This window comes from Cupressus sempervirens, chromosome 7 (genome assembly GCF_028749045.1).
Source record: "Cupressus sempervirens isolate cs-2001-9-10 chromosome 7, ASM2874904v1, whole genome shotgun sequence".
Classification (NCBI taxonomy): domain Eukaryota; kingdom Viridiplantae; phylum Streptophyta; class Pinopsida; order Cupressales; family Cupressaceae; genus Cupressus; species Cupressus sempervirens.
In genome coordinates, this window is record NC_143124.1 from 58961583 (window position 1) to 58977297 (window position 15715).

A 15715-nucleotide genomic window follows, 5' to 3' on the forward strand; every position below is an offset into this window, starting at 1 on the left:
ATCCGATCTTATCATCTGAAATACATTTCTTGGTTTAGTTATTCTTGTTTTGTGCTAATAAATTTGTTGGTTTAGTTATTCTTGTTTAGATAAGTTTGAGGAACAACCAACACATTTATTAGCACATTTTATATTTGATTTTATAATATTTTTTCATTTGATTTTATAATTCTTTTATCAAAATTAATTTGTAGACTAATATATATCAAGAGAAATACATAAGTTGTTTTATTTATTCTAAAACGTGGTTGACATGCAGGCATGGTATTCCACGGTTGGATGGCATAGCATAGTACAAGGTAGGGGCATAGCCATGGGCATACATGACATACCCAGGCATGTTGATCCTCCAGCCTGGGTAGCTGTTGCTATCAATATCGACCTTATAGCAAATTGCACTACACGACGTAAATAATTTTCCTTACAGTAGCTTACGATGTCGTAGACCAAAATGGGACAACTTATGCCAAAGGGGAAAAAAAACTGATTATAAAGGAGGTTTTTTAATATTGAATACTTTTTTCTATATTTACCAGCTTGTCCACTGTGATGGTGGATTATTAATTATGATTGACAATGTAATAAAACCTGTTATTTTTCCCTCCACTCTCCTTGAATTGAAACACAAGGTTTGAACTCTTGAAAGATTATAGGAAACGACAAGTAAGAATAGAACAATGGCGTCATCATACAATCCTATCGGACCTAGATTTTGACGATCACCCGCACTTTTTATTTTAAAAAATCTAGATTAATATAAATGTATAACAAACAAACAATATAGAAACATTACATTGGATTAGTAATATATGAAAAAATAGAAACATATACATTAATACTTATATTAAATGATGATCACTAATAATAATAAATTATATTAAATTTCTAATTCATCCTAAACTATTTTAAAATTTAAAATTTAGAAATATTCATAGATATCATTTTAAATATTTAAAGCGAAGCTTAACTTATTTATTATCATTCATCAAATTCCAAGCCTTCATTCTATCATTGCCATGTGTACAACTCTATTTCATTGTAGTTTCACGTGAGGCTTAGTTGGGTTTTTACGTGAAAAAATGTTTCTTAAGTATTACGAGCTGTTAATTTTAGTTTATTTAATTAATTTATTTTTGATTTAATTGATAGTTTTAGATGGTTGAGGGCTTGTTTTAGTTTTTTTTCTTTGGTTCCTCACTTAATATAATAATTTTTTTTCTATTTTAGTATTTTATTTCAAGAAGTTTGCATTTTTCAATAAAATTCTTAGATTTATTTAAAGGCTATTCTAAAAGATTCGTTTAAAATAAACTCATTTAAGTCAAGGACAAAGTCTTAAAAAAATGATTAAAAAATCCATACTCAAGATAATATATCTAATTACATAAAATTATGTTGAAGACAATGAAAATTGAAAATAAAAATTCATACTCAAGATAATATATCTAATTACAGGAAAATTGCATTGAAGACAATGAAAATGAGTAAGGGTAAGGAGAAGGAAACACAAACACGTAAATCCAATATTTTTACATGGAAATATAATATCAATAAAAAGAAAGGTGAGAGCCACACTCAAAATATAAATAACTAATTTTATATATTTTATACCAAACCAAGGAATGCACTACAGTTGAAAGAACTTGTCGGTTGAGACACCAATGTTAGGATTCTTGAAGCCCAAATGCAGGTTTGCACAAGTTGGCAAAAGAGATATTGTCTTCATGCTAACTAACTAATAAGATGACATAAAAAGATATGATATCTTCTTGTAAACTATTGTAACAACTTTTTCAAACACACGCACTCGCACCTTTGCACTTTCTCATTTACATCACATTGCCTTAACATTTGATTCAAAAATCTAAGTCAACTCATATCTCAACTCAACCATCTACACAATAATATATATCACCTAGCCATTTAAATTATAACCAAGCCTACCATGGTAGTTATAACCGTATCTACACAACTAGTTAGACACCACAGATACTTACACTTCTTCTTCTTACATTCGCATAGAATCTAAAATTTAGTTTTTTAAATTATTTTTTAATGAGATTCTTATATTGAGAAGCATTCATTTCTCATATTCAAACAATATCTTTAGTTATTTTTTTGTTATTTAAAATGATACATGTTATACTTGTGTTTTGTTTGATCATTATGCATATTGTGAATGGATGTTTTATATTATGTTGCTAATTCAATTTTCAGTTTTATTGGAAAAGTTCATAATATTTCATTGAATGCTTTTGAAAGTAAACCAACTTTTCCTCCTATCTATATTTCTATTTAAGATAAAACATTATGACTCATGCCTATACATTTCCTATATTTTGACCTAATCATGAGTCTATTTTGATAGAAGAATAGATCATTAATACTTCAATTAATAATATCTCTTTTAGGTACAAAACATTGACTAATGACATTAACCCTTCTTCTAAAATGTAGGTTGCCCCATGAGGATAATTACCATTACAGAACCCTGCTTGCAATATCTGTGTGTGTGTGGATATTTTTAGAAAAATAGGATGACTTCATTAAATCTGGCATGTTATAAAGAACCAATTTCTCAAGGCTTGAACAATACTCTCCACTGATTATTACTTTAGATACCAAGCTTACATGGTCGATTTCTACACTTCGAAGCTTATTCATGTATCCGACTGCAACATTCTTACCTCCTGAGTATCCACAACTGCTCAATGTCAATTCTCCTCACAATTTGAAACTCCTTAGAACCAATCTTGTAAGATTAGTGAGTTTCGCAAGCAATTCAGATAAGAATGCTCCATCATATGGCGTTCTTAACGGCAGATTACCTACAATTACGAGGTCCTCCAACTTATTTAACATTCCTAATTCATTTAACATTCTCAATTCTTTTGGAAGATATAGGAACGGGGTTGCACTGAGTTGCAGCGCTTTCAACAGGGACGGGACCTGAAATTTACAATAAATTTGTGATGAACAGTTATTTTACACTGGCGAGAAATATTAAAATTAAGTAATAATCTAGAACGCGCTCTCCAATATGAATATAAATAGATTTAATCATCGGTGAAGAAGAAGAAGAATATACCTGTATATCTTCATGCCACAATCTCCGAAAACATCCGCAGATGATTTTGGAAGGTATCACGCGTATACCTGCATGCCGAACGAGGTCAACCTTAATCCATAACAGTTCTGAAAATGGCTGCCGATGATCATCCGAAACTCCTATGAAGTATTTAGTGCGGCAACCCAAGGATGTGTCAAAAATTGAACTGAAACATCTAATTCTTTTGTTCTACGTTTTGGTGAGGATGTCTTTCAGGGAATCAGTTTCCTACATATAAAGATCCAGATCAAATGTTGCTTCAGTTTGATATTGTTTTAAAAGAGAGAATAAGCTTAACAAAAGATTTAAAAAACCAAGATTAGGATAGATCTTATAATTTCAAATATGACGAGCTGGGGCAGAGACGAGTAAACCAGAGAATTAAGATCTTGGGGTCGCCACAGGCGAATTGGAGACGTATGATGATCCGCCATTTCTCTTCCTAAATCTTGAAGGTGATTGTGCATTTTGAAAACTAGTAGATCATCGTACAATAATTCCTCTGAACGCTTCCATTATGTTTCAATAAGACATTTATCTTTGAGAATTTGAACTGTGTGCTCCGCGTTCAATCCTGATCCCTTCCATATTCTGACGCCTATACTGTTGACTGTCCCAATAAAAAAACATGCGATGTCATTAAAAATCAGTTTTTGTTCTCTGTCTAGTCTGTCGAAGCTCAATTTAAGTCTCTCTTTTACGTCGAGATGCAGAGTGCTCCTAAATTTCTCCAATTCTGACTGCCAAAAAGCTATGTCTTCAACGCCATAAAGATTCCCAGCAGAGACCTGTATAGAGAGAGGTAATCCTCCACATAGGTCCACGAAGCTATTAACTAATGTTTCATACCGTTGGGGTGCTATTGGCACATCGAAGGCATTCTAGCAAAAGAGCTATTTCCGTGAGCCTCATCCATCTCTTTTAATCTGTAACAGTTAGTAATACCAGCAGTTCCTAACACACTTTCGTCGCGCGTTGTGACAATGACAAGACCATCTTTCGTTCTGACCAAGAGAGCATCCAGCTGCTTCGGATGATCAACATCATCGAGAACAATAAGGAAACTATTTCCAACTCTTCCCATTCGATTCCTCAGATTAGGCGTTCCTTTGTCTACACTCCGAAATTTGCGATCCTCGCTGAACAAGTCTTTGAGGAGCTGACTTTGCAAACATGGCAATTCACCTTTAGAAGATGCTTCCCTTACGTCAAACACAAAACTCGAGGCCTCGTAATTGGATCTCTTACAGTTAAAGAATTCTTTGGCCAAGGTTGTTTTGCCGAAGGCCCCCATTGCAAAAATGCCCACAATATTTCCTTGGTCTCCAATCTATCTTTCAAAATCCTGTACTAGTTGATCAAGCGCTACCGGATGTTTTGCAACTTGCAGACATCTTGTATTTTCAACCTCTTTCTGTACAGCCTCAACAATCTTTGTACACAGCCTCTGGACATCACTGGCAATTTCAAGGTCTACAAGTTAACTTCAATATAAATCTGAAGAGGGTGAAGAGGTAAAAATGACAGTTGAGTTATAGCCAGTCGAAGCAAACAATCGAAATAAACAAAGAAATACCATGTGGAAAACAAATAGCCTACGTACTCATGAGATGTGTTGTGTCTGTGGCCTAAGATGAGTGACCAACACTTCAGTGCCTCTTTCCACTTTCGAATCCTCTCTTCACTGAATCTGCCGCTTTCTTCATGCTTTTTGAATGCGTTTGCATAAGCTCCCTTGTTAGGGTAGCGAAGTTCAAAAGGCTCCACATCACAAAATATAGGAATAAAACGAGCCTTGGTGTTTACCATGAGGACCAGCTCATCTAAACACTAGGAGGACTCTGCATATCGCGGCGAGAAGATGGCTATTTGAACTCGTGAAGATAATATGGCATTTTCTATCGTAGAGATAATTGGATCTCCAATTTCAAACTCTCGATCATCAAGAAATGCCCGACACTCCTTGTCCTTGAGAGATTTATGGAGTGCTGCAGCCACTGTTTCTTTCACGTTAGGGCCGCGGTGATTGATGAATGCTTCAAACAATTTTCTAGATGCAGGGAATGCTTTCCTTTCAAATTCACCAAAAGGACCGCATCTCTTTTTTTCTTGGTGCGATGAGGAGGAAGACGCCATGAACTCAAGCGCCAAAGAAGATGAAGAGTAAAACTCAGAGTGCACAGACCTTCATTAAAGCATATCACATCTCGACAACACAAATTTAACTCGTATCACTCAACAAGAAAATCTATAGGACAATCATTTTTTACAACCTTTGTCTATAGAGCAATCATTAGTGGCAACTGCTACCCAGCCAGTTATGGCATGTGTGCAATGGCTACGCAGCCAGTTCGTTCGACATGGCTGGATATGTCCATGACCATCAAATCGTTGCATTATGTCCCATTGCTCATTTTTATAAATGACCACTTCTAAAAACAATTTAAAATAATAAAAGATTTTAAATTTGAGGAGTTTATGAAAAAAAGATTACTCAAAACCAAGGTTTTATTTAAGTATATTATATCGTTTTGTTTTTTTGATGGAGGGTTTAGACCTACAAGCTACTACCATTTGAAGATTTAAGAATGCGGTATGTTGTCAAAATCACTTGGGCACAATCTCGACCTCATCCCTGGTGAGCTCTCTGTGAGTCGTTCAGCTTCACCATAGACCAAGGACCCATTAACATTATATGATTATTTATATATACATGTATACATATGTATATATATACATATATGTATACATGTATATAGATGTACATATACATATATACATGTATATGTATATGTATATGTATATATGTATATATGTATATGTACATATATACATATGTATATGTATATGTACATATATATGTATATATGTATATATATACATATATGTATATATATAATTGTTCCAAAAAAAATCAACTAGTTTTTGAAGTTTTGAATTTTTTTAATTTTTTAAATGTTTAAATTTTTAAAATAAGATAATGTTTAATATATGAGAATTGATAAATTCATTTTGCTATTCTATTATTTATTTATTATTGAAGAGAAGAAATTCTATTATTTATTTATTATTTATATGTACTACCAAAACGAATATAGTACAACAGCGATTGATTGAGTGATTTGATTTACATGACCCACGGTGGAAGTCATTTTTGATAAATTACTTTGACTTAGAGACTAAAAAAATAAAATTATAAGTATAAATGTAATATTTTTATAAATAAATAAATTTTAAAATTATACTAATATAAAAAATATATATTGTCAAATAATGTATGTAATATATATATATATATATATATATATATATCTATATATATATATATATATATATATATATATATATATATATATATATATATATATATATATATATATATATATATATATAATTTGTACATTAGATTAGCATTTACTAAATTAATTGCTATATTTTTAAAAAAATTTCTAATATAATTTTAAATTAAATGGTAGAATACTATAATATAGTAAAATCTTAAATGAAAATTACCAATAAAAAACCATAAACGAAAATTTATTAGAATGTACACGATGTATATATGTGTATATATGTACATATATACATGTATATATATGTTCATATATATATATGTATATATGTATATATATACATATATGTATATATATGTTCATATATATGTATATATTTATATATATACATATATGTATATATCTATATGTATATGTATATATGTATATATGTATATGTACATATATACATATGTATATGTATATGTACATATATATGTATATATGTATATATATACATATATGTATATATATAATTGTTCCAAAAGAAATCAACTAGTTTTTTGAAGTTTTGAATTTGTTTAATTTTTTAAATGTTTAAATTTTTAAAATAAGATAATGTTTAATATTTGAGAAATGATAAATTCATTTTTCTATTGTATTATTTATTTATTATTGAAGAGAAGAAATTCTGTTATTTATTTATTATTTATATTTACTACCAAAATGAATATAGTACAACAAGGATTGATCGAGTGATTTGATTTACATGACCCGCGGTGGAAGTCGGTGTGATAATAATGAAAAATTCGATCGCGTGGGACCAGACTGGACGACATTTGTGGTGTAGTTCACGTGGGTCATAATTATGAACATGACATGATTGCACGTGAAGGAGGTCCTTTTTCAAGGTTCCTTGTCGTTTGTTATGATTCCATCTTGACATCTTCCAAATGACGGACCAGTGGGAGTAAACGTGGAAGCCAAACATGGAATCTGGTACGATACAGCTGTATATTGCGTCACATCTCAATAAGTTGTGTCGTAAGTCTGAATTTTTATTATTAGTCCCTACCTTATTTATAAGGCAGGGTACTAATGTTTTCTTTTGCCCCCCTGCCATTTCATTTTAGACTTTAGGTACCAAAAGACTAAAGTCATAAATCCAAGTATTTTTTAATTCATTTTTCCTACACAAAATTTTTAATTGTGATTGGCTAGTTGCTAATTTCCTGGGGAGAAAATAGATTTTTGGAGATTGGAAATAGGTAAAAAAAGGCTGCCAAAACATCAAATGCAATGCAGCACTGGTACTCATTTAAATGCAATTAATATGTTGTCAGAATATTTATAAAATTTTCTACATACTTTTGCCACATGCCGTTTGGCTCACACTCAACCTTTCAACTATCTTGTCTGCTGACCAAAGCTTTGTTTATCTTTATTTATTTTTTTGTTGTCTTCACGTGTTACGTCGGTTTGGATTGGACGGGAATATACTTCTGAGTTGTGTTTTTTGTATCCTGCCTCTTCAAAATTGATGATGTTCATTGCATATGTAAAATCCAAAATAGTTTAAAAGAAGGCACTGCAAGCTATTTGTTGTGAATGCACCTGTTAGCTTATTTCCACTCTTTTAATGAACAACACTTACATAATGGTTTTTCTGCATTCATTGTAATAAAAATTAATAAAAGATGGACTTTCTGTAGTCATATTTTGCTTACCTTTACTGTTCTTTACCGACTGTAATAGGAAAGGAATACTCTCTATCTCGGGTTGGATTTGATGATTTCGATTTTTAAAATATATAAATAATTTTTTGAGTTAAACAATCTTTGTATTATTATTATTATTATTTCATATTATGCAGCTTTTCTAACTGTCAAGATACTCGGAGGTGAAGCTGCTGGGACTCAAACCCAGACCTGTGGGTATTAGAACACGATTTCCAAATTATTGACTTTTAATAGTTGGTGGCTTCAAAAGTGTTATATATTTTATTAGTTTTAAAACTAAATACCATTAAAACTAAACTGTTGAGAAACCCAGAATTATTAAAAAAAAAATTACATTCCATTATACATGTTTGGCCTCTACCTATTTCATTTTCAATGCCAATTAATTTGACAAATTCTAAATAATTTGATATAGCTAAACAAAAAATTATAATATTTTATTTATAAATTAGTGTATTGAGGTTTAATAAATATCAAATGTATCTGATAAATTAAGTGCATTTGATGTTTGTTTATTATTATTATTATTAGTTGTATATGACCTTGTTGTCTTATGCAAAGAGATTTGAATTATTATTTTCTTTTGAATACAATAAACAAAGTTGTGGAGGCTTCATACAACTAATAAAGTTTTAATTATATTAGTATTATTGAATTTGTTCACTGTAAGGACAATTGTGTACCTTTAGTTGGCTTTATTGTGGTCACCAAAAAATAAAATTATTATTAGAATTAACTTTGGGAAGGTTGCATCAAACCCGTCACTAATAACTACAACCCCCACTATAACTCCAAAAGGTAGGGACTCCTGCTCGCAAAGAGCTCTTGTTCTTTAAGGAACCATCAGAAGCCCAGCATGACATTTAGCACGTCGTTACAAATGCACGCTAGCTATCTATTAACTCGGCAACCTATTTATAAGCGGAACTATATATATATTAAAAATATATAATTATAAGTATAAAATAAAAATTACTTTGACTTAGAGATTAAAAAAATAAAATTATAAGTATAAATGTAATATTTTTTTAAATAAATATATTTTAAAATTATACTAATATAAAATATATATATTGTCAAATAATGTATATAATATATATATATATATATATATATATATATATATATATATATATATATATATATATATATATATATATATATATATATATATATATAACATTAGATTAACATTTACTTAATTAATTGCTATAATTTTTTTAATTTTTTCTAATATAATTTTAAATTAAATGGTAGAATACTATAATATAGTAAAATCTTAACTGAAAATTACCAATAAAAAAACATAAACGAAAATTTATTAGAATGTAAAAATACATTTTGAATGTTTAGTTTAAAAACAATTTGTATCTACGTTAGATGTGGATGTTACCGAGTATTAGATGAGAATATAAGTTCGTTTTTGTATATATTGATCAAACAATAAGATAAAGAAAATTATAAATAAAATATATCATTTTCAATATATTTAAATTTTTTAAATCATTTTATATCTAACTCAGTCTATTTGTTGATATAATCCTTATTATTCCTTAAGGATTGTGGGTTTAAGACATTACTTATATAATAATAACTAGAAGTAAAATTCTTACAAATGTTGTAGGTAAATAGTTTATGATCTATCCATTTCTAATTGCAATGTAATATTTTAATTAATTATTAGTAACTTACAAATATTTAAAATAGGATAAATATTTAAAAAGATTAACATTTTAAATAAAATTTATATTGACAAAGTAATTTATGTTAAAAAAACATTTATAATGAAATACAATTACTTTAATGTTACAATTACATTGATGTTAATGTTATAATGAGATACAATTACTTTGTCAATATAAATTTTATTTAAAATGTTAATCGTTTTAAATATTTATCATGCCTGCACATTTCTATCAGAGCGGGCCAGAACTCATCCGTCAGAGTACGGTTTCTGAACGGACGTAGGATGGTCATGTTAGAGGAAGCAAGAATGTAGACGGACGGAGATGGCGACAGAGGTAAACAACAGGGCATACCCAGCCAGTCGAAATAACTGGCTGGGTACCCGTTGCCGCGGAATACTGCTGGTTCTCAAATTTTGTTTTATTCTCGATCGACTTCTAGAAGATTTATCCGATCTTATCATCTGAAATACATTTGTTGGTTTAGTTATTCTTGTTTTGTGCTAATAAATTTGTTGGTTTAGTTATTCTTGTTTAGATAAGTTTGAGGAACAACCAACACATTTATTAGCACATTTTATATTTGATTTTATAATATTTTTTCATTTGATTTTATAATTCTTTTATCAAAATTAATTTGTAGACTAATATATATCAAGAGAAATACATAAGTTGTTTTATTTATTCTAAAACATTTTCTTTCTTAGTTAAATACATTTTAATATTTAATAGATAAGGAAAAATATTCACTTTATAAAATAATATAATATAAAATAAATGATAAAATGCTACATGTTGCATTCTTTTGCCATTTAATTAAAAGCTCCACTGATGCATCCGTATACGAATCAAATCTGACAAGTATTTTGCACCAAAAAATGTATAACAGTTTCTCCCAGACGGGTATTGGGGCATGGGTGGCATGGGGATAGTTTAGGCGAGTTTGAGGAACAACCAACACATTTATTATGACAAGATTGTATACAAATATTAAACAAGATTTTATAAAAAATATTAAACAAGATAAATAGAATATTATGTTTAATTATTTTTTAAATAATTTTTTGTTATCTAAATTTTATGTAATTTTAAATTATTATTTATATAAAAATAAATTATTATCATATTATATTTTTAACCAAAAAAAATACAAAACAAAAAACATAATACAATATCAAAAAGTAATGATTAAAAAAAAATACATTTTAAAATCTTTTACTAACATGGCAATTTCAATTGTTATGAAATTTTAGAATATTTAAATTAATATGATAAGATAAAAGATAAGATAAATTAATAACAAAATTAATAATATTATTATAATATAGATGTACATTAAATTTTAACTATATACATTAAAAAAATTATTTATATAGTTTATTTATATATTTCTTATTTATATTTAACTTTAATTTTTTATATGAACTAATTTCTCTACCAAAATTTAAATGTATTTTTTTTAAAATGACAATTACAAAGTTAAGTACAAGAAATTCTTATGTTACTATTCCTTTATATAACATCATAATAATAATAAAGCTTTATAACATAATAATAAAGGGTAGTTAAATGCAAAACGAAATCTGACATCCTCAAACGCAGCATGAACGTGGTTGACATGCAGGCATGGTATTCCACGGTTGGATGGCATAGCATAGTACAAGGTAGGGGCATAGCCATGGGCATACATGACATACCCAGGCATGTTGATCCTCCAGCCTGGGTAGCTGTTGCTATCAATATCGACCTTATAGCAAATTGCACTACATGACGTAAATCATCGTCCTTACAGTAGCTTACGATGTCGTAGACCAAAATGGGACAACTTATGCCAAAGGGGAAAAAAAAATGATTATAAAGGAGGTTTTTTAATATTGAATACTTTTTTCTATATTTACCAGCTTGTTCACTGTGATGGTGGATTATTAATTATGATTGACAATGTAATAAAACCTGTTATTTTTCCCTCCACTCTCCTTGAATTGAAACACAAGGTTTGAACCTTTGAAAGCTTATAGGAAACGACAAGTAAGAATAGAACAATGGTGTCATCATACAATCCTATCGGACCTAGATTTTGACGATCACCCGCACTTTTTATTTTAAAAAATCTAGATTAATATAAATGTATAACAAACAAACAATATAGAAACAATACATTGGATTAGTAATATATGAAAAAATAGAAACATATACATTAATACTTATATTAAATGAGGATCACTAATAATAATAAATTATATTAAATTTCTAATTCATTCTAAACTATTTTAAAATTTAAAATTTAGAAATATTGATATATATGATTTTAAATATTTAAAGCGAAGCTTAACTTATTTATTATCATTCATCAAATTCCAAGCCTTCATTCTATCATTGCCATGTGTACAACTCTATTTCATTGTAGTTTCACGTGAGACTTAGTTGGGTTTTTATGTGAAAAAATGTTTCTTAAGTATTACGAGCTGTTAATTTTAGTTTATTTAATTAATTTATTTTTGATTTAATTGATAGTTTTAGATGGTTGAGGGCTTGTTTTAGTTTTTTTTCTTTGGTTCCTCACTTAATATAATAATTTTTTTTCTATTTTAGTATTTTATTTCAAGAAGTTTGCATTTTTCAATAAAATTCTTAGATTTATTTAAAGGCTATTCTAAAAGATTCGTTTAAAATAAACTCATTTAAGTCAAGGACAAAGTCTTAAAAAAATGATTAAAAAATCCATACTCAAGATAATATATCTAATTACATAAAATTATGTTGAAGACAATGAAAATTGAAAATAAAAATTCATACTCAAGATAATATATCTAATTACAGGAAAATTGCATTGAAGACAATGAAAATGAGTAAGGGTAAGGAGAAGGAAACACAAACACGTAAATCCAATATTTTTACATGGAAATATAATATCAATAAAAAGAAAGGTGAGAACCACACTCAAAATATAAATAACTAATTTTATATATTTTATACCAAACCAAGGAATGCACTACAGTTGAAAGAACTTGTCGGTTGAGACACCAATGTTAGGATTCTTGAAGCCCAAATGCAGGTTTGCACAAGTTGGCAAAAGAGATATTGTCTTCATGCTAACTCACTAATAAGATGACATAAAAAGATATGATATCTTCTTGTAAACAATTGTAACAAATTTTTCAAACACACGCACTCGCACCTTTGCACTTTCTCATTTACATCACATTGCCTTAACATTTGATTCAAAAATCTAAGTCAACTCATATCTCAACTCAACCATCTACACAATAATATATATCACCTAGCCATTTAAATTATCATCAGGCATACCATGGTAGTTATAACCGTATCTACACAACTAGTTAGACACCACAGATACTTACACTTCTTCTTCTTACATTCGCATAGACTCTAAAATTTAGTTTTTTAAATTATTTTTTAATGAGATTCTTATATTGAGAAGCATTCATTTCTCATATTCAAACAATATCTTTAGTTATTTTTTTGTTATTTAAAATGATACATGTTATACTTGTGTTTTGTTTGATCATTATGCATATTGTGAATGGATGTTTTATATTATGTTGCTAATTCAATTTTCAGTTTTATTGGAAAAGTTCATAATATTTCATTGAATGCTTTTGAAAGTAAACCAACTTTTCCTCCTATCTATATTTCTATTTAAGATAAAACATTATGACTCATGCCTATACATTTCCTATATTTTGACCTAATCATGAGTCTATTTTGATAGAAGAATAGATCATTAATACTTCAATTAATAATATCTCTTTTAGGTACAAAACATTGACTAATGACATTAACCCTTCTTCTAAAATGTACGTTGCCCCGTGAGGATAATTACCATTACAGAACCTTGCTTGCAATATCTGTGTGTGTGTGGATATTTTTAGAAAAATAGGATGACTTCATTAAATCTGGCATGTTATAAAGAACCAATTTCTCAAGGCTTGAACAATACTCTCCACTGATTATTACTTTAGATACCAAGCTTACATGGTCGATTTCTACACTTCGAAGCTTATTCATGTATCCGACTGCAACATTCTTACCTCCTGAGTATCCACAACTGCTCAATGTCAATTCTCCTCGCAATTTGAAACTCCTTAGAACCAATCTTGTAAGATTAGTGAGTTTCGTAAGCAATTCAGATAAGAATGCTCCATCATATGGCGTTCTTAACGGCAGATTACGTACAATTATGAGGTCCTCCAACTTATTTAACATTCCTAATTCATTTAACATTCTCAATTCTTTTGGAAGATATAAGAACGGGGTTGCATTGAGTTGCAGCGCTTTCAACAGGGACGGGACCTGAAATTTACAATAAATTTGTGATGAACAGTTATTTTACGCTGGTGAGAAATATTAAAATTAAGTAATAATCTAGAACGCGCTCTCCAATATGAATATAAATAAATTTAATTATCGGTGAAGAAGAAGAAGAATATACCTGTATATCTTCATGCCACAATCTCTGAAATCATCCGCAGATGATTCTGGAAGGTACCACGCGTATACCTGCATGCCGAACGAGGTCAACCTTAATCCATAACAGTTCAAAAAATGGCTGCCGATGATCATCCGAATCTCCTATGAAGTATTTAGTGCGGCAACCGAAGGATGTGTCAAAAATTGAACTGAAACATCTAATTCTTTTGTTCTGCGTTTTGGTGAGGATGTCTTTCAGGGAATCAGTTTCCTACATATAAAGATCCAGATCAAATGTTGCTTCAGTTTGATATTGTTGTAAAAGAGAGAATAAGCTTAACAAAAGATTTAAAAAACCAAGATTAGGATAGATCTTATAATTTCAAATATGACGAGCTGGGGCAGAGACGAGTCAACCAGAGAATTAAGATCTCGGGGTCGCCACAGGCGAATTGGAGACGTATGATGATCCGCCATTTCTCTTCCTAAATCTCGAAGGTGATTGTGCATTTTGAAAACTAGTAGATCATCGTACAATAATTCCTCTGAACGCTTCCATTCTGTTTCAATAAGACATTTATCTTTGAGAATTTGAACTGTGTGCTCCGTGTTCAATCCTGATCCCTTCCATATCCTGACGCCTATACTCTTGACTGTCCCAATAAAAAAACATGCGATGTCCATAAAAATCAGTTTTTGTTCTCTGTCTAGGTTGTCGAAGCTCAATTTAAGTCTCTCTTTTACGTCGAGATGCAGAGTGCTCCTAAATTTCTCCAATTTTGACTGCCAAAAAGCTATGTCTTCAACGCCATAAAGATTCCCAGCAGAGACCTGTATAGCGAGAGGTAATCCTCCACATAGGTCCACGAAGCTATTAACTAATGTTTCATACCGTTGGGGTGCTATTGGCACATCGAAGGCGTTCCAGCAAAAGAGCTATTTTCTGTGAGCCTCATCCATCTCTTTTAATCTGTAACAGTTAGTAATACTAGCAGTTCCTAACACCCTTTCGTCGCGCGTTGTGACAATGACAAGACCATCTTTCCTTCTGACCAAGAGAGCATCCAGCTGCTTCGGATGATCAACATCATCGAGAACAATAAGGAAACTATTTCTAGCTCTTCCCATTCGATTCCTCAGATTAGGCGTTCCTTCATCTACACTCCGAAATTTGCGATCCTCGCTAAAGAAGTCTTTGAGGAGCTGACTTTGCAAACATGGCAATTCACCTTTAGAAGATGCTTCCCTTACGTCAAACACAAAACTCGAGGCATCGTAATTGGATCTCTTACAGTTAAAGAATTCTTTGGCCAAGGTTGTTTTGCCGAAGGCCCCCATTGCAAAAATGCCAACGATATTCCCTTGGTCTCCAATCTGTCTTTCAAAATCCTGTACTAGTTGATCAAGCGCTACCGGATGTTTTGCAACTTCTAGACATCTTGTATTTTCAACCTCTTTCTGTACAGCCTCAACAATCTT